Here is a 20958-nt window from a genome sequence, read left to right as displayed (position 1 = left end):
ACTGGCCAAATGCCTATTCAGCTAACCTTGAAAGGAGTTGTATAAGAATATGCAATATTTAGCCGGGTGTTGTGGCTCACACCTTTAATCCCAGCACTCGGGAGGCAGGGGTCAGGCAGGGGTCGTAGGATAGCAAAAGAGTTCAAGGCCACCGTGAGACTACATAGTGAATTCCAGGTCAGCCTGAGCTAGAGTGAAACCCTACCTCAAAAAACAAAACAAAAAAAGAATATGCAATATTTATGTGAATCACAGTATTTTATAGATAGTAAAATTATTCTGTACACCTCTTATTTGGTATTTATTAATATAGGTGGGACAAACGATTATCATCTCCATTTTGAGGGTAAGGAAACAAAAAGCAAGCCTTGAGAAACAAGCCAATGTTCCTTTTCTGTATTAGTTACTGCATACAGAAAAACATCCTGTATCTTTGTTTTATGAGGCTTAACCCTCCTCTCAACTTCACTTTTCCTCTGCTTGTCTCTCAAAAGCTACACATTTAAAAATAACAGCTGGATTTGGTGGCTCACACCTATAACCCTAGTACTTGGGAGACTGATGCAGGATTACCCCAGGTTTAAGGCCAACCTGTACTGTAGAGTGAGGCCTGTCTCAAGTAAAAGTTCTATGCCCTCCTTACCCTCATTATATGACTTATATTATGTGAAGTTGATTTTAAAAAGGAACAAATAGCTGCGTGTGGTGGCACACTTCTTTAATCCCAGCACTCGGGAGGCAGAGGTAGGAGTATCACAGCGAGTTCGAAGCCATCCTGAAACTGCATAGTTAATTCCAGGTCAGCCTGGGCTAGAGTGAGAGCCTACCTTGAAAAAAAAAGGTGAGGGAACAAATATATAGTCAAACTGAATTGCTTTTAACATTTTTGTTGAAAAAAGTGACAAATGCACATATAGATAGTATTGAGTATTAATAAATGTTTGGGAATTGCCTTTTGTGAATCCTAAATTCACTAAGGTCAGATAAATAGATGGCTTCCAAAATAGACACATGGTTAAGAGCTTTTGGTATTTCTCAGCGATGCAAATGCACGTTTGTGATATTTATTGGAAATCACCAAAATTTAGGTTCTTGACTTGAACCACAGAGAATAATTAGTATTTTTAGATAAGTCATGGTGTTTGTGATCATATGCATTAAGTATTCTAGCTGTGATTTATAGTCTTTACATTACCCCTAGTGAGGTCATTAGAACATCTGATTGCTTGGAATGATGGCGACACAACTAAGAGAACAGTGCCACTATGTTTACAGTATAACAAAAGTTACAATTTTGAAACACTGTAGAATTTAGCTGGGTGATGCTCCCTGTAAGTGAAGCTGTGGAAATACCTGCATCAAGGAGCTTGGATTAGGCTGTTGTCAGCTATAATAAAAGCTCATTAGACCCACTAGAAAAAGAACTAGACCTACAAGGCCTTTCCATTGTTAAACCAGTGGTTGAGCCCCACTCTTAGAGGAATCAGCACTTCATCAAGCATGAACTCCTTAAGCTTTCTTATTTGTTTTCTACTTTGAAAAGTATAAGAATACGGTGTCTTGGCATCTTGGAGTTCTGTCTCTTCAGGAGAATGATCTGGTGAGCTAAATAAGGAATTGGTAGGTTTATGTTCTAGGTTGAGAAAAAGTGTTTTGTTCTTAAGTGTTTTGTTCTCTATAGTCCTAGTATAGGATGAGAGCCTTCCGTAAAAGCACAAGACTAGCTTTGGAGTGCTGCCTCCTGCCTGAATTCCCACTACTTAGAGCGTGAAGCAGGAGGATTGCTGCAAGTTTGAGGCTAGCCTGGGCTATATAGTGAGTTCTAGGTCAGCAAGACCCTATCTAGAAAAAGAGTAGAGGAAAAAAGAAAAGGACAAAAAATTGAGAGATTCTAGGAACACAGATTCAGATTCCAACCTTGGCTTTCCTTGTAGCCTCGGCCACGTCTTTCAGTCTGCCTAGATTCAGCATCTGTCCACTATCCAGATTTGTACTTGTGCTCACTCACCGCTTTTTGTGTGTAATGAGGACCAGATGAGTAAGTAAGTGTGAAGCTGTTTTAAAAAGTGTAAAGGCCATGCATGGTAGTGCACGTCTTAATACCAGCATTTGGGAAACAGAGGGAATCGATGTAAGTTCAAGGCTCCCCTGAGACTACATAGTAAATTCCAGGTCAGCCTGGTCTAGAGCAAGACCCTACCTTGAAAAACCACACACAAAAAAAGTAAAATAAAAAGCATAAAGGATGAGAGGCTGGGGAGGGATGATGGTTCAGTGGATAAAGTACTTGCCTTGCAAACATGAGCAACTGGGGGCTGGAGAGATGGCTTAGCGGTTAAGCACTTGCCTGTGAAGCCTAAGGACCCTGGTTTGAGGCTTGATTCTCCAGGACCCACGTTAGCCAGATGCACAAGGGGGCGCATGCGTCTGGAGTTCGTTTGCAGAGGCTAGAAGCCCTGGCACGCCCACTCTCCTCTCTCTCTCTCTCTCTCTCTCTCTCTCTCTCTCTCTCTCTGCCTCTTTCTCTGTCACTGTCAAATAAATAAATAAATAAAATAAAAACAAAAAGAAAAAAAACATGAGCAACTGGGCTCAGATTTACAATATAAAATGTTGGGTGTGATAGCACTTGGCTATAATCCCAGCATTGAGGAAGGTGAAACAGGAAGATTATTAGAGCTTGCTGGCCAGCCACTGTAGCCTAATTGGTGAGCTCTGGGCCAGAGATACCTTGTCTCAAAAGAAGATGGATGGCATTCTTGAATATAGAACACCTGAGGTTGTCCTTTGGCCTCTACATACATGTGTGTCCACCCCTACATGTGCTCCCACACATGTAAGAACATGCACACATTCCACATACAATAAAAAAGATACACAGGGTGTATACTTGCTAAGGACTAAAAATTACCTATTGTTTGTATAGAAGTGAGGGAGTTAGGGTTTGATGGGCTTGGAGAATTTGTGCCTTTCATCAGTATAGCCACACCCATAGAGACATTCTTATAACACAACACCCTCTAGGGCTTTTGTTGTTCTTTCTTTTTTTAATGTAATTCAATTTTTTTTGAGAGAGATAGAATTGGCTTGCCAGGGAGTCAGCCACTGCATCTGAACTCTAGATGCTTGTACCACCTAGTGTGCATCTTGTGCTTGTGTCATCTTTGTGTGTCTGGCTTACATGGAGTCTGGGGAGAGGTGGAACATGGGCTGTTAGGCTTCGTAGGCAAGCACCTTAACCACTAAGCCATCTCCCTTGTTCTTTTAATATTTTTATTTATTTGAGAAATAAAGAGTGGTGTGTGTATGTGTACACACACATGCATACCAGAGCCTCTTGCTACTGCTAACAAGCTCTAGACTCACTATGTAATCTCAGGGTGGCCTCGAACTCACGGCACTGCTAGGCTAGTTAGCCAGCCAGAGATGCGCCCCCCCCCCCCGCAAATCTCCACAGTGTTGAGATTAAAAACACATACTACCTTGCTTTTTTTTGAGGTAGGGTCTCACTCTAGCCCAGACTGACTTGGAATTCACTATGTAGTCTCACAGTGGCCTTGAATTCATGGCAATCCTCCTACCTCTGCCTCCCGAGTGCTAGGATTAAAGGCATGTGCCACTACGCCCGGCTATTCTTGTCCTCTTTTTTGTTTTTTCGAGGTGTGGTCTCACTCTAGCTCAGGCTGACCTGGAATTCCCTATGTAGTCTCAGGGTGGCCTCGAACTCTTTTGCTATCCTACCACCTCTGCCTCCCGAGTGCTGGGATTAAAGGTATGAGCCACCATGGCCAGCTTATGTGTAGCTTTTTTATGTGGGCTCTGGAGATCAAACTCAGGTCCTCATGTCTGCACAGTAAGCATTGTATTGATTGAGGTGTGTGTGTGTGTGATTTGTGTGAGTTGTATTCATGTGTGAGTGCAGGTATATGTGTGCCATGGTGTGTGTGTGGAGGTAGAAGCTAGTCTCACATAGTGATCTCTCTCTTCCACTTTGCTTTAAGACAAGGCCTCTGTTTTACTGCTGTGTTTGCCAGGCTAGGCGGCCTATGAGTTTCTCTCTCTCCCTCCTGTCTTGTCATAGGTGTGCAGTGATTACAGACATGTGCTAGTGTCTGGCTTTGTGTGGAATCTGGGGATCTGAACTCCAGTACTCACATTTGTGCTACAGGTGCTTTATTTACTAAGCCATTTCCCCCCACACACACAGTTTTTAAGTAAGAATTCTCTGCCTCCCCACACTTTTTAGACCAATTAGCTTACCAGCATAATCTTTGAATTCCAGTGAAGCCTATGATTAGGTATTTATCTTTTTTGTGTGTGTTTGTTTGTCTTGTTTTTGAAGTAGGGTTTGACTCTAGCCCAGGCTGACCTGGAATTCACTATGTAGTCTCTGAGTGGCCTCAAACTCACTGAGGTCCTCCTACCTCTTCCTCATTAGTGCTGGTGGGTCTGCCACCATGCCCAACTGATTAGGTATTCATCTATATTTGTACCACATTTCTAAAGTAGAACAGATTTCTGCTCATTTCCACTCTCTTTTGACTCTTTCATTGGATTATTGCACAAAAGTTACTGTATATGTCACTGAATACAAGTATATAAGTAATGTCCCCTTGTGCAAATTTCAAAGAAAATAACTATAATGGAGATTGCATTTACCTCATGTATGTATCAGAAGCAAAAGTCATGTAAGAACCTGGGAGAAAATAGTGTGGAAATTTTTGTCTTAAAAAGTTAATATGGCAAGTCATGGTGGCTCATGCCTTTAATCCCAGCACTTGGAAGGCAGAGGTAGGAGGATTACCATGAGTTTGAGGCCACTCTGAGGCTACATAGTGAATTCCAAGTCAGCCTGGGCTAGTGGGAGATCCTACCTCGAAAAAAAAAAAAACACAACAACAAAAAGTTAATATGCAGGGGCCGGGGAGATGTTTCAGGGGTTAAAGACACTTGCTTATAGAGCCTGATAGCCCAGGTTCTATTCTCCAGCACCCAAATAAAGCCAGATGCACACAGTGGCACATACTCTAGAGTTTGTTTCCAGTGTCAGGAGGCCCTGGTGCATCCATTGTGTGTGTGCACCAGGAATTGTTTTGTGGGAAGAAAAATATTGATACTAATTAGTGAATACATCTATTTCTCTCTCTCTCTCTCTCTCTCCCCCCCCCTCCCCTTCCTTCCTTCCTCCCATTTTCTTAGAATAATTTTTAATTTAATGACAGAGAGAATGAATGAATATGGGTGTGCCAGGGCCTTAGCCTCTGCAAACAAACTTGAGATGCGTGTGCCATTTTGTGCATCTGGCTTACATGGTCTGGGGATTCACACCTGGGTCCTTAGGCTTCACAGACAAGTGCTTTAACCACTAAGCCATCTATCTCTCCATACCCCCTTTTTTGTTTTTGTTTGTTTGTTTATTTGACAGAGAGAAGAGGGAGAGAGAATGGGTGCGCCAGGGCCTCCAGATGCATGCACCCTCTTGTGCATCTGGTGTACATGGATTCTGGGGAATTGCACTTGGGTCCTTTGCTTTGCAGGCAAGCACCTTCCAGTCCCCCCCCCACCCCTTTTTTTTGAGGTAGGGTCTCTTTCTAGCCCAGCCTGGCCTCAAAATCACAGCAATCCTCCTACCTCTGCCCCTCAGTGCTCGGATTAAAGGCATCTACCATCACACCTAGTTATACATTTAATTTCTTTACAGTTAATATTGTAAAGGCAAGCTTCCTACAGATGTCCCAAATACCCTTAAACCTTGGTTATAATCCATGAGATAATCTCCCAAATTCCTGCTTTCCAGGATGTTTCCTTGTTTGCAGGATCTCTGATAGAGATAGAACCAGTCAGAGATCTGTTCAGACTTTAAGATATAATATTTTGGATGGTGGGCCCAGGTAGGGCCAGCTCTGGTGGAGATGTCCTGTACAGTGTCCAAATTCAGATTCCCTCCACAAGGTAGAACAGAACTATACTTCCTATTTATAGAAGTCTGAGGTGTTGAAAGAGACATGATCTAAGAACTTAAATGTTTTGGATTAGTCTGGAAGCAAAACCTGCATAACAGCTGATACTGACATTCTCAGAGATTTTAAATTTGAAACATTTCTAGTCATCTTCAGCTTTAGTCCTTTGCTTTTTAGAGCCTAGACCATTTCATTCTAAATTTAGTAGTTTAAAGGGCTTTTAAAAATTAATTCATATTTATAAAAGAGCTGGGAGAAGATCTTTCTCTAATGTAATTTGTATCTCCATGCAGCTGAAACTGGGCTTTTTAAAGAAATATGTTAAAAAAATAAAAGAAGTGAGCCGGGGATGTGGTGGTGTATGCCTTTAATTCCAGCATTTCAAAGACTGAGGTAGGAGGATGTCTGTGAGATCGAGGCCAGACTGAGACTATATTTTGAATTCCTAGTCAGCCTGGGCTGGAGCAAGACCCTACCTAAAAAAAGAAAAAAGGTAATGTAAGTGAGCAAGAATCTAGTTGTGGATTGCTATATTGCCTAAAGGGAATGATTGCTCTTCAGGCTTAGTAATGTTGCTGTAACTGTTGAATTCAGGAGTAGGTGTCTGTCTGGTCTATGAGCAAGTGGCTCTAAGCAGTTATTTGCTCAAGACCACAAACATAAGAAGTTGTACTTTACTGCCCCCCACTGTTCACATTGGCCCTGCCTAGAGACTAGGGAAAGGAAAGGATAAAGGAAAAAGGTGACAGCCTGTAAAGAGGGACAAGGAAAGAAGGTGTGGTGGCTTGGGCACTTGGGAAGCTGAAGTGGGAGGATCACTTGAGCCCATGAGATGGAAACTACTCTGGGCAACACAGCAAGACACAGGGAGAAGGAGGGATGAGAGAAAATGGGAGTGAGATGGAGAAATTTATAGGAAAGGGGGTAGTGCCAGTATAGTATTCTCTCCCCTCCCCCATTTGTGATTATTGCTATAGGGATGCTGGGAACAAGTGGATAAAAATGATAACTTGCTTCAAAGATTTGAGCCAATGATCCAAACTGAGATTGCTCATCTTCCTGAATAGCTTGAATAAATATCCCTGGTGTGCTGCCTCATGCCTTTAATCCAAGCACTCAGGAGATACCATGAGTTTAAAGCCAGCTGGGGCTATAGAGTGAGTTTCAGATCAGCTTGGGCTAGAGTATGACCCTACACAACCATACATCTTAAAGCAGTACAAAAAATCAGAATTAAAAATGTATACTAAAAAGTAGACTTTTAGAGCATTTCTATTCTGTGTTTTTTACTGTGTTATGACTTTAAGCAGGTAACTTAAAGTGCCCACTTGTGTAAAACTGGAATATATTGATAGACTTATTACTGAGCTTAAGCGAAGACTAGCTGAAGGTAACACATGTGGTAAGTCAGTTTTGAATTCCAAAGCTCTTTCCAACAGTTTTCAGAATTGCACTTCTCATATTGGGGTGTCTGATCACAGGATCCTGTCAGGAATGGTGCAAGGTTATTTGCAATCTCAAAAGGGATTCAGGAGGCAAAATGGCTATTTGTTCTAGGATACAGTTGAATTTAGCTGCACAGGCCCTGTTTCATACCTTCAGTTAAGGTCAGAATTACTTGAAAAACCAGTTATACCCCATTTTTCCTGCAAGAACTTATTTACTCTCATTAGGCTGGAGAGTTAAAGAGATTAAGATTTATTTCTTACCTGGGCATGGTGGTGCATGCCTTTAATTCCAGCACTTGAGAGGCAGAGGGAGGAGGATCACCATGAGTTCAAGGCCACTCTGAGACTATATAGTGAATTCCAGGTCAGCCTAAGCTACAGTGAGACCCTATCTTGAAAAACAACAAAAACAAAAAGATTTATTTCTTTGGGGCAGAAAGAGCAGGCCTAGCTTGCTAACTTTTAAAATAAAATATTTTTCTTTATTTGAGAGATAAAGAGAGGATGGGTGTGCCAGAGCCTCTACCCACTGCAAACAAACTCCAGACACATGTCACCTTGTGCATCTGACTTATGTGAGTCCTGGGGACTCAAAACTGGGTTCTTTAGCTTTGTAGGCAAGCTTCTTAACCACTAAGCCATATCTCCAGCCCTACTTACTCTTAATGGAGGTTGAACAGGTGAGGAAGGCAAGGGAACCACCTGTGTGATCCAGATAAACTTCTCAAACTCTGCTGTTTACTTTCCTCATTGGTAAATATGGGTGAGCCTAACAGAACTCTAAATTTTCTTGACCTTTGTTGTTTAAGGAGCCACATTATATTTTAGGGTTTTTAGGACCTATGGTTTCTGTTGTAAACCTGCCATAGACAATGCCAGTGTGTTGCTGTCTTCAGGAAAACTTTCTTTACAAAAAAAGCACTGCATGCCACAGTTAACTTTTGGGCTGTAGTTGTTGGGCTCATGCTTTAGTATACTTATCTCAATAATTTGGTCTCTTTGGTTTCTCAAGGTAGGGTCTCATTCTGGTCCAGGCTGACCTGGAATTAGCTTTGTAGTCTCAGGGTGGCCTCAAACTCTCGGTGATCCTCCTACCTCTGCCTCCCAAGTGCTGGGATTAAAGGCATGCACCACCATACCTGGCTGATCTTTAATAGTTATTTTATTTATTTGAGAGAGAGAGAGAAAGAGGTAGAAAGAAAGAGAATGGGCACACTAGGGCCTTCAACCACTGTAAATGAACTCCAGACACATGCACCACCTTGTGCATCTGTCTTACATGGGTCCTTGGGGAATCAAACTTGGGTCCTTTGGCTTCTCAGGCAAATGCCCTAACTGCTAAGCCATCTCTCCGGCACAGTAATTTGGTCTTTTTATATCACCCTTCAAAATGATTATCATAATGCAATATGGTTTGTTTGGGCATTCATGAGGAAATAAGGAAAGTTGTAAAGAAAAACACATATATGGCATTTTTTCTTCCACAAAACAGATTTTAAAATATTCTTTAGTTTCTGAGATGATATTGTAACAGTGAAGAGAAGCTGCTTTTGAAGGAAAAGTAAAGCTATGTTGTAAGTTATGCCCTTGTGAATAGAGCTTTTATTTTTTTTATTTTTTTTATTTATATTTATATTTATTTATTTTAGAGAGAGAGATACAGAAATAGGGAGGGAGGGAAGGAGGGGGAGAGAGAGAGAGAGAGAGAGAGAGAATGGGCATACCAGGGCCTTCAGCCACTGCAAACAAACTCCAGATGCATGTGCCCCCTTGTGCATCTGGCTTACGTGGGTCCTGGGGAATCAAACCGGGATCCTTTGGCTTTGCAGGCAAACTCCTTAACCACTAAGCCATCTCTCCAGCCCCTGAATAGAGCTTTTAGAAGGAGAGTGTAGCCTTGTCTCTGGAGAAGCATGGTGATTCAGCAGGCACTTTGAGCAGCAGCTCTTCACATTTAGCTTCATGAACCTAAAGTCCCACACACTCTCAATATTGAGCTTGACCCTAGTCAGAGTTGTATTGAGGATTCTGTCATAGCCTGCCAGTAAGCATGCCTAGTAGTAGCAGCTATGTAAAGGCTCAAGATAGAAGTAGTAAGGCTTATGGCACTAGGCTTAGAGCTTTTTTCAGTAGAAGCCTTAGATTAGATAAGCTTAAATAAAAAAAAAAAAAAATACTGGGTGGGCTGGAATGATGGCTTAGTGGTTAAGATGCTTGCCTGTGAAGCCTAAGCACCCATATTTGACTCTGCAGAGCCCAAGTAAGCCAGATGCACAAGATGATACAAGTGCACAAGATGGTGCATGCGTCTGGAGTTTGATTGCACTGGCTGGAGGCCATGGTGAGCCAGTTCTTTCCCTCCCCCCCTTCCCCATTAAAAAAAAAGCATTGGTGCTGGCTATGGTAGCCATTAATCCCAGCATTGGTAGGAAGGTTGCTGTGAGTTTGAGGTCAGCCTGGACTAAAACGAGACCTTACCTCAAAATAAATAAATAAATAAAAAGAAAGAAAGAAAGAAAGAAAAGAGTATTGGGATTGGAAGGATGGCTCAGTGGATAAAGTGCTTGCCCTGCAAGTGTATGTGAATTCAGATCTCCATAACCCACATGAAGAGCTGGCTGCTACAGCAAGGGTCTGTATGTAACCAACCCCTGCAGTCCTGCAGCAAGACGGGAGGGGAGACAGAAGCTCCTGGAAGTTTGTGGTCCAGCCACATTGGTGAATGCACAAGTATTGAACCCTGTTCTCCAGTTACCCTACTTTTCTTTGTATTCATTCATTCTCACTTAATAAAGTATACCAGAGACCACTTTAACATGTGTTTAGCCAGGAAAAGCTTAATGGCTTGACTACCTTTAGGCCATCAGCTAGTTAGCAGTATGCTGGTCCACAAACAAGTCTCTTTATTTCTAGAGCAGTATTAATTTTTTCCTTTTGAAGTTGTCAGTTTGAAATTGGTTTTCTTATGGAAAACTGAAGACTTAAAATGATTTTTATTCAGTTTGATTGAGGATAGCATATGTCTCTGTATAAACAAGAAACAAATTGGTAGAATTGTTTGTTTTGAATTTGCAGTCCTCAAATTTAGTTTTCATTTTTGTTTATAGTTTGGAAGTATATTTAACATACCAATCACAATTAGCTTCAATCCCACCCCCTTCCTCATCCATTTATTTATAATAACACTCTTCCTTTCTCTTGATTGCTCATTTGCCATCAAATACCATGCCATAATTTAGCAGATTCAGACAAAGCCTGAAACTAATGATCTCTTTGCACTAGTGACTTATAGGAAGACACCATCAAAATGAGAGTCAAAAAAGTGAAGAACTAGGACTGGAGAGATGATTCAATGGTTAAAGTGCTTGCCTGCAAAGCCTAAGGACCCAGGTTCTATTCCCCAGGACCCATGTAAGGCACAAGGTGGCACATGCGTCTGGAGTTCATTTGCAGTGGCTAGAGGCCCTGGCGTGTCCATTCTCTCTCTCTCTCCCCCTCTCTCTGCCTCTTTCTCTCTCTTAAATAAATAAATAAAAATTATGTTTGTTTGTTTTTTTTACTAGTCATGGTGGTATATGCCTTTAATCCCAGCATTTCAGAGGTGAAAGTAGGAGGCTTGCTGTGAGCTTGAGGCCACCATCAGACTAGAGTTGAATTCTGGTTCAGCCTGTGATAGAGCTACACCCTACCTCCAAAAGAAAAGAGTGAAAGGATAGAAGGCTCAGTGGCAGTGTTTGCCTAGAATCTACAAGGCTGTAGGTTCCATTCCCAGTACTACCACAAACCAGAAAAGCAGATAAATCAATCAATAAATAAGTAAGGTTAGGGAGATTGAACCCAGATGTAACACAAGCATGCAAGTGTAGTACTAGCTCAGAGGATGAAGCAGGTGATGGATGTTGAGTTGAGCCCAGCAGCCTGGACTGTATAGTATTGCCACAGCCACATAGGCCCTGTTTCAAAACAACGAACTTCAAACAAAAAACCACAACCCCAGAAGATAAATGACTGTCAGTTACTTTCCATTTGCTAGGGCAAAATAGTAAGAAGCACTTAAGGAGGAAAGAGTTTAGTTTTGGTTTCTAGTTTCAAGAGGAAGTCAGTTACAGCTGGGAAAGCATGGAGGAGCAGGAAGCCACAATCACATAACCATATCAGCAGGGAGCAGGTAGAGAGAGCAGACTAGCAAGTAGGGCTGGGCTATGAAACCCAAGGCCTGTCTCCCAGGGACACACTTGCTCTAGCAAGATTCCACCTCCTAAAGATCCTACCTTTTTTTTTTTTTTTAATTTTTTTTTATTTATTTATTTGAGAGCGACAGACACAGAGGGAAAGACAGAGGGAGAGAGAGAGAATGGGCGCGCCAGGGCTTCCAGCCTCTGCAAACGAACTCCAGACGCGTGCGCCCCCTTGTGCATCTGGCTAACGTGGGACCTGAGGAACCGAGCCTTGAACCGGGGTCCTTAGGCTTCACAGGCAAGCGCTTAACCGCTAAGCCATCTCTCCAGCCCAAGATCCTACCTTTTTTTGTTGTTGTTTTGTTTTGTTTTTGTTTTTCCAGGTAGGATCATGCTCTTGCCCAGGCTGCCCTGGAATTCACTATGTGGTCTCAGGCTGGCCTCTATCTCATAGTGATCCTCCTACCTCTTCCTCCCAAGTGCTGGGATTAAAGACATGTGCCTCCACACCTGGCTTTTTAAAACAAAATTTTTTTTCTTTTCAACTTTTTTTATTAACAACTTCCATGATTATAAAAAAATATCCCATGGTAATGCCCTCCTTCCCCCTACTTTCCCCTTTGAAACTCCATTCTCCATCATATCCCCTCCCCATCTCAGTCAGTCTCTCTTTTATTTTGGTGTCATCATCTTTTCTTCCTATTATGATGGTCTTGTGTAGGTAGTGTCAGGCACTATGAGGTCCAGGCCATTTTGTGTCTGGGGGAGCATGTTGTAAGGAGTCCTACTTTCCTTTGGCTCTTAGATTCCGACACCTCTTCTGCAATAGACCCTGAGCCTTGGAAGGTACGATAGAGATAATGCAGTACTGAGCACTCCTGTCACTTCTTTCCAGCACCACAATGCCTTCTGAGTTATCCCAGAGTCACTGCCATCTGAAAAGAAGATTCTCTACCAAAAGTGAGAGTAGCATTAATATGAGTATGAACATTAAGAGAAGTGCTTACTGGGCAGTTTGATAAGCATAGTATATACATTTAGCCAGACAGCAGCAGACATTACACCCCTAGGGCTCATAACTACCCCTGTTTTAAGTTTTTAGTATCAGGAATGTATTCCTTCCCATGGAGCAGGCCTCCAGTCCAATTAGAGGACAGTTGGTTTCCACCATGACAGATATGCCACTTTTGCACCCGTTGACTCATTTGGCCTGGCTGGCCAAATATAAGGCTTGCAATGTCCACTGTTAGGTTTCTTCACTGGTGATTTCTCTTTCTCCCATTGAACTGCATGCAGCATGGCTTCTTCCAGCTTTCTGTCAGCTGGTCTACATGGAGGAGTTTGTCGGCTCATTTCCAGCAGGATTTCTCAGTGGCCTTGCAGCCCAAGTATGTGGAGTCTTCAGCAATAGGGTCCTGGTGGGAAACCAATGGCCTCGGCAATGGCCTATAATGTTTTGGGGGCATCAGGGACCTCCCCAGCCAACAACTCACTGGAAGCTATCTGAAAATTTTCTAGCAACAATCTACAGTTCCTGTTGTTTTTTTTAAAATATTTTATTTGCCACGAGTTCAAGGCCACTCTTGAGACAATGTAGTGAATTCCAGAATTCCAGGCAGGTCAGCCTGGGTTAGAGCAAGACCCTACTTTGAAAAAGCAAAAGGAAAAAGAGAGAGAGAGAGAGAGAGAGAGAGAGAGAGAGAGAGAGAGATAGGGTTTCACTACTAGCCCATAGTGACCTCAACTGTTAATCCTCCTTCCCTTGCCTCCAGAGTGATACAGTTATTGATATTGTACCACTAGCAAGAACTGGGTTTTATTTTAAGGGCACTTACTGTGGTCTTTATTGTTATTGTCTTATTGAGACAGGATCTCATTGCAACCCAGGTTAGACTCATACTTGCTGTGTAGCTGTACCTAAGAATGACCTTGAACTCCTGCCTCCAAATCCCATATGCTGGGATTATGGGCATATGCCTCCATTCTCAATTGATGTTAAGATTCTTGGTATTATCTCCCAACATCATCCACTTGGTTTAAGGTTACATTAGCAGTATTGTAGGTTTGGGAATGTTATAAAAGACTCAGGTATGCAAAGTGAGGTACATGCCAGGGATAGGGAGTTCAAAACTAAAGGTTCAGAGTTTGAAAGCTAAATTAAATACTGCAATTACTTATGCATTAGAGAGACAGAGAGAGAAGGAGGCAGATAGAGAAGGGGTGCTCCAGGGCCTCCAGCCCCTGAAAACAAACTCTTGATGCACATGCCACCTTGTGCATGTGGCTTATGTAGGTACTGGGGAATCAAACCTGGGTCCTTAGGTTTTGCAGGCAAGCACCTTAACTGCTAAGCAATCTCTTCAGCCCTTTTTTCTTTCTTGAAAAATGATAAAGATCAGCAGTGACTGCAGGGCACCTAGATTACCCACTCTCAGATGATGGGATTGGACTATGTTACTTTTATCATTATTATTATTATTATTATTTATTTGGTTTTCCGAGGTAAGATCTCACTCTAGCTCAGGCTGACCTGGAATTCACTACGTACTCTCAGGGTGGCCTCAGACTGTCAGCAATCCTCTTACCTCTGCCTCCCAAGTGTTGGGATTAAAGGCATGTGCCACCACGCCTGGCCTCCAGGTTATTATTTTATTTTGGAGTGAGAGAGAGAGAAAGAATGGGCACACCAGAGCCTTTCAGCTACAGTGAACGAACTCCAGATGCATGTGTCCGCCTTGTGGCACACGTGTGTTACTGTGTCACTGTGCATCTTTCTACATGGGACTTGGAGATTGGAACATGCATTCTTAGGCTTTGCAGGCAAGCACCTTAACTACTAAGGTATCTCTTCAGTCCTATGTTAATTTTTCTTTATTTCACTTCATTACTAGATTGAATTAAGGGCCTCATTCATGCTAGGCAAATGCTCTGCCATTAAGCTATATCCACCTGCAGCTCTCTTTTTACCTTTTTTTTTTTTCCTGATTTTGAGATTGGGGAATGGGTCTCTAAATTGTCTAGGCTGATCTTGAACACACTCTGTATCCTAGGAAGACTTTAATTTTTTTTTTTTTTAAACCCAGCTGACCTGGAACTCATAGTGATCCTCCTACCTCATCTTCCCTAGTAGCTGGGATGTCAGGCCTGGGCCATTAAGCCCAGCTATGATTTTCTCATTACTAACTTATAGACAGACAGAGATGTTTGCCTGCCTTCTCCTCTTTACCCATTTTCACCCATTTTCAAAGTTGTTCGTCTACCTTGTTTACCCTTTTGAAGAGGTCCTGACTTTCAAAAGATGTATGGTGAGGAATGGCACATACCCTATATTTCCAGAGTCTAGTTAGCTTTGCAACTTTTAAAGTAGAGTTCTTAGACGTGTGGTTCTTTCTATCATCCCTTTCATCTTAAATCCACTTCAAGTGGATTTCTGCTTTTAGTTCTTGCTTTGAAGGGTCAGGGAGAGCCTTTTATTGTAAGCTTCCTAGAATAGTATATCACCACTTTCAGTTCAGACGATCCCAGTAAGTGTCTTTCTTTAGGGTCAAACTCTCTAAGCTGTCTTTTTTCTCAGAGACCATGCCCAGTGATTTTCTTGCCTATCACACAGGAGTAGATATTAGATCCCACCTTATGAACCTATGATGGGAAATGAATAAGATGTACATAGCAATAACGATCATGACAAGTAATGTATGAGGGTAGTAATAGAGTTACAGATCAGAGACTGAAAGAAGGCTCACAAGGAGAGAGTGCTTCCAGAGGAGGATATTGAGAGAAGACCCTAGAGATGGTGAGTTAAGCTAGAGTAATTATGCTTTCATGATGGACTTGGAGGCTTCCCTTTCTAACTTTGGAAAGCAAATTGTTTTTAATAAATAGATCATTTAAAATGAGACAGATTGCCAGGCGTGATGGCGCATGCCTTTAATCCCAGCACTTGGGAGGCAGAGATAGGAGGATTGCCATGAGTTTGAGGTCACCCTGGGACTACATAGTGAATTCCAGGTCAGCCTGTGCTAGAGTGAGACCCTACCTCAATAATAATAATAATAGGGCTGGAGAGATGGCTTAGCAGTTAAGCGCTTGCCTGTGAAGCCTAAGGACCCCAGTTTGAGGCTCAATTCCTCAGGACCCATGTTAGCCAGAAGCACAAGGGGCACACGTGTCTGGAGTTCGTTTGCAGTGGCTGGAGGCCCTGGTGTGCCCATTCTCTCTCTCCCTCTCCCTCTCTCTCCCTCTTTCTCTTGGTCTCTCTCACTCTCAAATAAATAAAAATTTAAAAAATAATAATAGATACTAGAACTTGAGATGACATCTAGCAACAAGAATGGATTACTTATATTCATTTTGCTGTCAAGTCTTTTTCAAGTATTTATACTTTAGTCTGTGTGTGGTGGCACACACCTTTAATCCCAGCATTCGGGATGCTGAGGTAGGAGAATTGCTGTGAGTTCAAGTCCAGTCTGGGACTACAGAGTGAGTTCCAGGTCAGCTTGGGCTAGAGTGAGACCCTACCCTGGAAAAACTAAAACAAGAAAAAAAGAAAGTTTGCAAGCTCCTTAACAAGGGCTGGGCCTGTATGTCCCCAATGCAGTAAAAATACATGGGATATTATAATTATAATTGGATTTTTTGCCATTGTCCATTCATAATTTTCCAATGCAGATGGATTTCTCAAGGGTTTGTAAACATAAATTTTAATATATTTTCAGAACTACTTGATTACTTTTGATTTGTTCAGAACTCCTACTACAACAGTGTGTGGCTCTGAACCAACCAGATTCATTCACATTCTATTAACTACACAGGTGTTTGGGGACTGATCATGCCAGCCTGTCCATAGTTAAGACTGTTCAAAATTTGAAAGCAGACTACATAGAAAGTGCTTCTTTTTAAAAAATTATTTATTTGAGAGAGATAGGGAGAGAATAAATGAATAGGCACACAAAGTATATAGGATTCTATAATCTTTGGGGGGGGGCGGGGTTTCACTGTAGTCCAGGCTGACCTGGAATTCATTATGTAGTCTCAGGGTGGCCTTGAACTCATGGCGATCCTCCTACCTCTGCCTCCCCAATGCTGGGATTAAAAGTGTATGCCGCCATGCCCAGCTCTATAATCTTTTTAAAAATATTTATTCGCAAGCAGAGAGAGACATACAGAAGAGAGACAGAAAATGGGCACACATTGGCCACTTTGTGATCTGGCGTTACGTGGGTACTGGGGAATTGATCCCTGGTTCTTAAGCTTTGCAGGCAAGAGCCTTAACTGCTGAGCCATCCCTACAGCCCTGAAAGTGCTTCTTGAATTGTTTATCCTTGTAATATATTTGTGTATTGGAGCAAGGATCAGAGGATAGTCAAGACTTCTTACCAGTCTGGTGTGGTGTAGTGCATGTCTTAAAATCCTAGCACTCTAGGCCAGGAATGGTGGTGCCTGCCATTAATCTCAGCATTCAGGCACAGGTTGAGGATCACTATGAGTTTGAGGCCACCCTGAGACTACATAGTGAATTCTGGGTCAGCCTGGGCTTGTAGCGAGTAGCGAGACCCTACTTTGAAAAACCAAAACCCAAAAAAAAGTCCTAGCACTTGGGAGGCAGGGGTAGGAGGATTGTTGTGAGTTCAAGGCCAGCCTGAGGCTACATTGTGAATTCCAGGCCAGCCTGGGCTAGAGGGAGGAGACCCTATCTCGAAAAACAAGACTCAAAAAAAAAAAAAAAAAACACTTGTTACCAAACTTTAAATCTCACAAATACCTGCACCTCAGCCCCACCTGCTCATTAGTAAGTGCTCAGCAGATTGCTGCAGTGGCACCTTCTTCCTTCCTTAGGTCCGTCAGTAGATGCTTAGACTCTCTGTGGCTCAGTTTGGCCTCCAACAGCAGATAACCCTACCTCAGCCTTCAGAATGCTAGGATTATAGGTAGGAGCCACTGGCTATCTTAATAAAGGTTCCCCTCCAAGCCCTTTGGTGCAAGGGAAACCAGGGCATTATGCATGCTAGGCAAGTGTTCTTATTACTGAGCTACACCCTCACCCTTTTGATCCTGCAAAGGAACACCAGACACATGTGCCATTTTTTTGCATCTGGCTTTATGTAGATACTGGGTAATCAATTCTGGGTTGGCAAGCTTTGCAATTAAGTGCCTTTAACCACTGAGTCATCTCCACAACCTCTATTTGTCCATTTAACAAAGGTTAGATTGAATTTCACTCTCCTCATTGTCATTCATACCTAATTGTAAGCTATTAGCAAAAATAAAATTCTCTTGATCATACTGATTTCTGTTTCTAAATATATCTCAAGTATTATATATGCCATGTGGTGGTAAGTAAAAATGCCATGGTAACTGTGTTGAGGGGACTCTCATTGGGTTATTTGGGACTCAATTTTATCTAGTAATTTCCAACTGTGATTCAATACTTTCCTTTAATTCCTTGCAGAAACAGGAATTGTTTGTCTGATACTTAAAGATGTCCTTTTGAGGTATAGAGCTGTTTATAGGCCTCCAGGACTAAAAATTGGCTCCAAACCTCTTCCCATTACATCATCACCCACTAATGTCATTACACCAGAGTGAAATCTGCTTTGAAGATTGTACTATTTTTTCCCATTATTTTAAAACTTCATGTTACTTTAGAAGAAAAATGGAAAAGAAAGGAAAAAAGTCCAGAGACTACTCAGATAATTTAACAGCGAATTGGAGGTGGGTGTGGTGATAAACACTTTTAATCCCAGCACTCAAGAAGCAGAATTTTAGGCCAGTCGGGGACTAAACAGTGAGTTTCAGGTCATCCAGGGCTAGAATGAGACCCTGCCTTGGAAACCAAACAAACAAACAAATAAATTTTTAAAAAACCCAAAGCAGAAGAACAAAAAAGCAAACAAGTGAGCCAAAACAGTGAATTGTAGAGCCTCATAGTCTAAACCTAGATTTGTCAGCCCTTGTTCTGCTCTGCTGACATTGTGTTCAACCCAGCATGCATCCACATGGAGCCTGAAAGTCACATGTTTGGTCATGTGATACCTAATTTTGGTGCTTTTCTTTTGCCTCTCAGAATTAGTTCTGAATTACTTACATAGCTCTTTTCCAGCAGTATCCTGCAATAGAAATTCTTAGAAGAACATTAACTTTATAGTTCTTTGTGCTTAAACTACTCCTTGCATTTAACTATTTGCTGTATAAGCATTTAAGCCATAAGACATTACAGTATTATTTATTTTAAGGGGGGGAGAGAGAGAAAATTAGTGCGCCAGGACCTCAGCCACTGTAGTCGAACTCCAGACCCTTGTGCCACCTAGTGGGCATGTGCAACCTTGTGCTTGCCTCACCTTTGTGCCTCTGGCTAACATGGGATCTGGAGAGTAGAACATGGGTCCTTAGGCTTTGCAGGCAAGTGCCTTGACTGCTAAGCTGTCACTCCAGCCCTATAGTATTATTTGTAGTTAAAGCTAATGTGAGATTAGTTTTATCTTCCCCATCACAAAATGGTTAACAAAATTTAGGTTCTGACAGTTTTCTCTCCTAATTTAATTCCCTGCTATTTTCAGCTGCTGCAAACAAACTCCAGATGCATGCACCACTTTGTGCATCTGGCTTATGTGGGTCTTGGGGAATCAAATCCGGGTCCTATGTCTTTGCAGGCAAGAGCTTGACCACTAAGCTCCCAACCCTCAGCCGTCTTTAAAACTTGTAATTATTTGTGTGCTCTTTGACTGTTTTGCAAAGCGCAGTTGGGGTTAGGAAAGAATTGGGAAAGGTGCAGTTTTGGTTGAGACTTCAACACTACCCACTTAGTTCTTTGAGCACTTCTGTGTTTGAGACAGATTTGCCTGAGATCAGGCTCCAGATACTTGAGGCCAGTGTCTAAATAAGAGTAAATTCAGCTGCATGTGGTGGCACATGCCTTTAAACCCAGCACTCAGGAGACAGAGGTAGGAGAATCCCGGTGAGTCTGAAACTACACAGTGAATTCCAGGTCTGCCTGGGCTAGAGTGAGACCTTACATTAAAAAAAAAAAAAAAAAAGAATAAATTTGGCTGTTAGTTTTTCAAGACTCTGAGTTTATGTTTTTTGTTCAGCATTCATCATCATGGATATGGATGTGGGAAGCCATGGACCATTTTTTTATTTTTTATAATTAACAACTTCCATGGTTGTAAACAATATCCCATAGTAATTCCCTCCCTCTCCCTCCCCACTCTCCCCTTTGAAACTCCACTCTCCATCATATCCCCTCCTCCTCCCAATCAGTCTCTCTTTTATTTTGATGTCATCATCTTTTCTTCCTGTTATGATGGTCTTGTGTAGGTAGTATCAGGCACTGTGAGGTCATGGATATCCAGGCCATTTTGTGTCTGGAGGAGCACGTTGTAAGGAGTCCTACCCTTCCTTTGGCTCTTACATTCTTTCTGCCATTTCTTCTGCAATGGACCCTGAGCCTTGGAAGGTGTGATAGAGATATTGCAGTGCTGAGCACTCCTCTGTCACTTCTTCTCAGCACCATGATGCCTTCTGAGTCATCCCAAGGTCACTGCCATCTGAAAAGAGAAAGTTCTGTAATGAAAAAGTGAGAGTAACATTAATATATGGGTATGAACATTAAGAGGAGTGTTTACTGGGCAGTTTGATGAGCATAGTATATACATTTAGCTAGATAGCAGCAGATGTTACACCCTTAGGGCTCATGACTACCCCTTTTGTAGGTTTTCAGTATCAGGGATGTGTTCCCTCCCATGGAGTGGGCCTCCAGTCCAATTTTAGAGGGCAGTTGTTTTCCCCCACACAGATGTGCCACTATTGCACCAGTTGGCTCATTTGACCTGTTTGCCAAAAAGGCTTGCATTGTCCACTGTGGACTATCTTTACTGGTGATTTCTCTCTCTCCCATTGAGCTGCATGCAGTGTGGCATTTCCAGCTTTCTGTCAGCTGATCTACATGGAGAGGTTTTCAGCTCAGCTCCAGCAGGATTTCTCAGTGACCTTGCAGCCCAAGTTTGTGCTGTCTTCAGCAATAGGGTCTTACCATCTCTTCCTGGTGGGAAACCAAGGGCTTTGGCCATGGCCTGTAATGTTTTGGGGGCATCAGGGACCTCCCTGGCCAACAACTTACTGGAAGCTATCCCATCCCTGGCACTGAAAATTTTCTACTAACAATCTGTGGCTCCTGTGTATTCCATTGCCAGGGGCCATTTTTAAAAGCTTTGAAGGGAGTAACTTTGAAAATTATGGATTAATGTGGGCATGGTGGCGCATGCCTTTAATCCCAGCACGTGGGAGGCAGAGGTAGGAGGATCACCATAAGTTCAAGGTTACCCTGAGACTATGTAAAGAATTCCAGGTCAGCCTGAGCTAGAGTGAGACCCT

General features: G+C 42.3%; 1 protein-coding gene across 2 annotated transcripts in view; it reads left to right on the top strand.

Moving 5' to 3' along the window:
* The window catches only part of Nfyc (nuclear transcription factor Y subunit gamma), a 98000-nt gene that overhangs the window by 32549 nt on the left and 44493 nt on the right, over positions 1 to 20958 (top strand). The gene's annotated exons all lie outside the window — the stretch shown is intronic.

This window comes from Jaculus jaculus, chromosome 5 (assembly GCF_020740685.1).
Source record: "Jaculus jaculus isolate mJacJac1 chromosome 5, mJacJac1.mat.Y.cur, whole genome shotgun sequence".
NCBI lineage: Eukaryota > Metazoa > Chordata > Mammalia > Rodentia > Dipodidae > Jaculus > Jaculus jaculus.
This window is presented reverse-complemented; position numbering and strand designations above follow the sequence as displayed.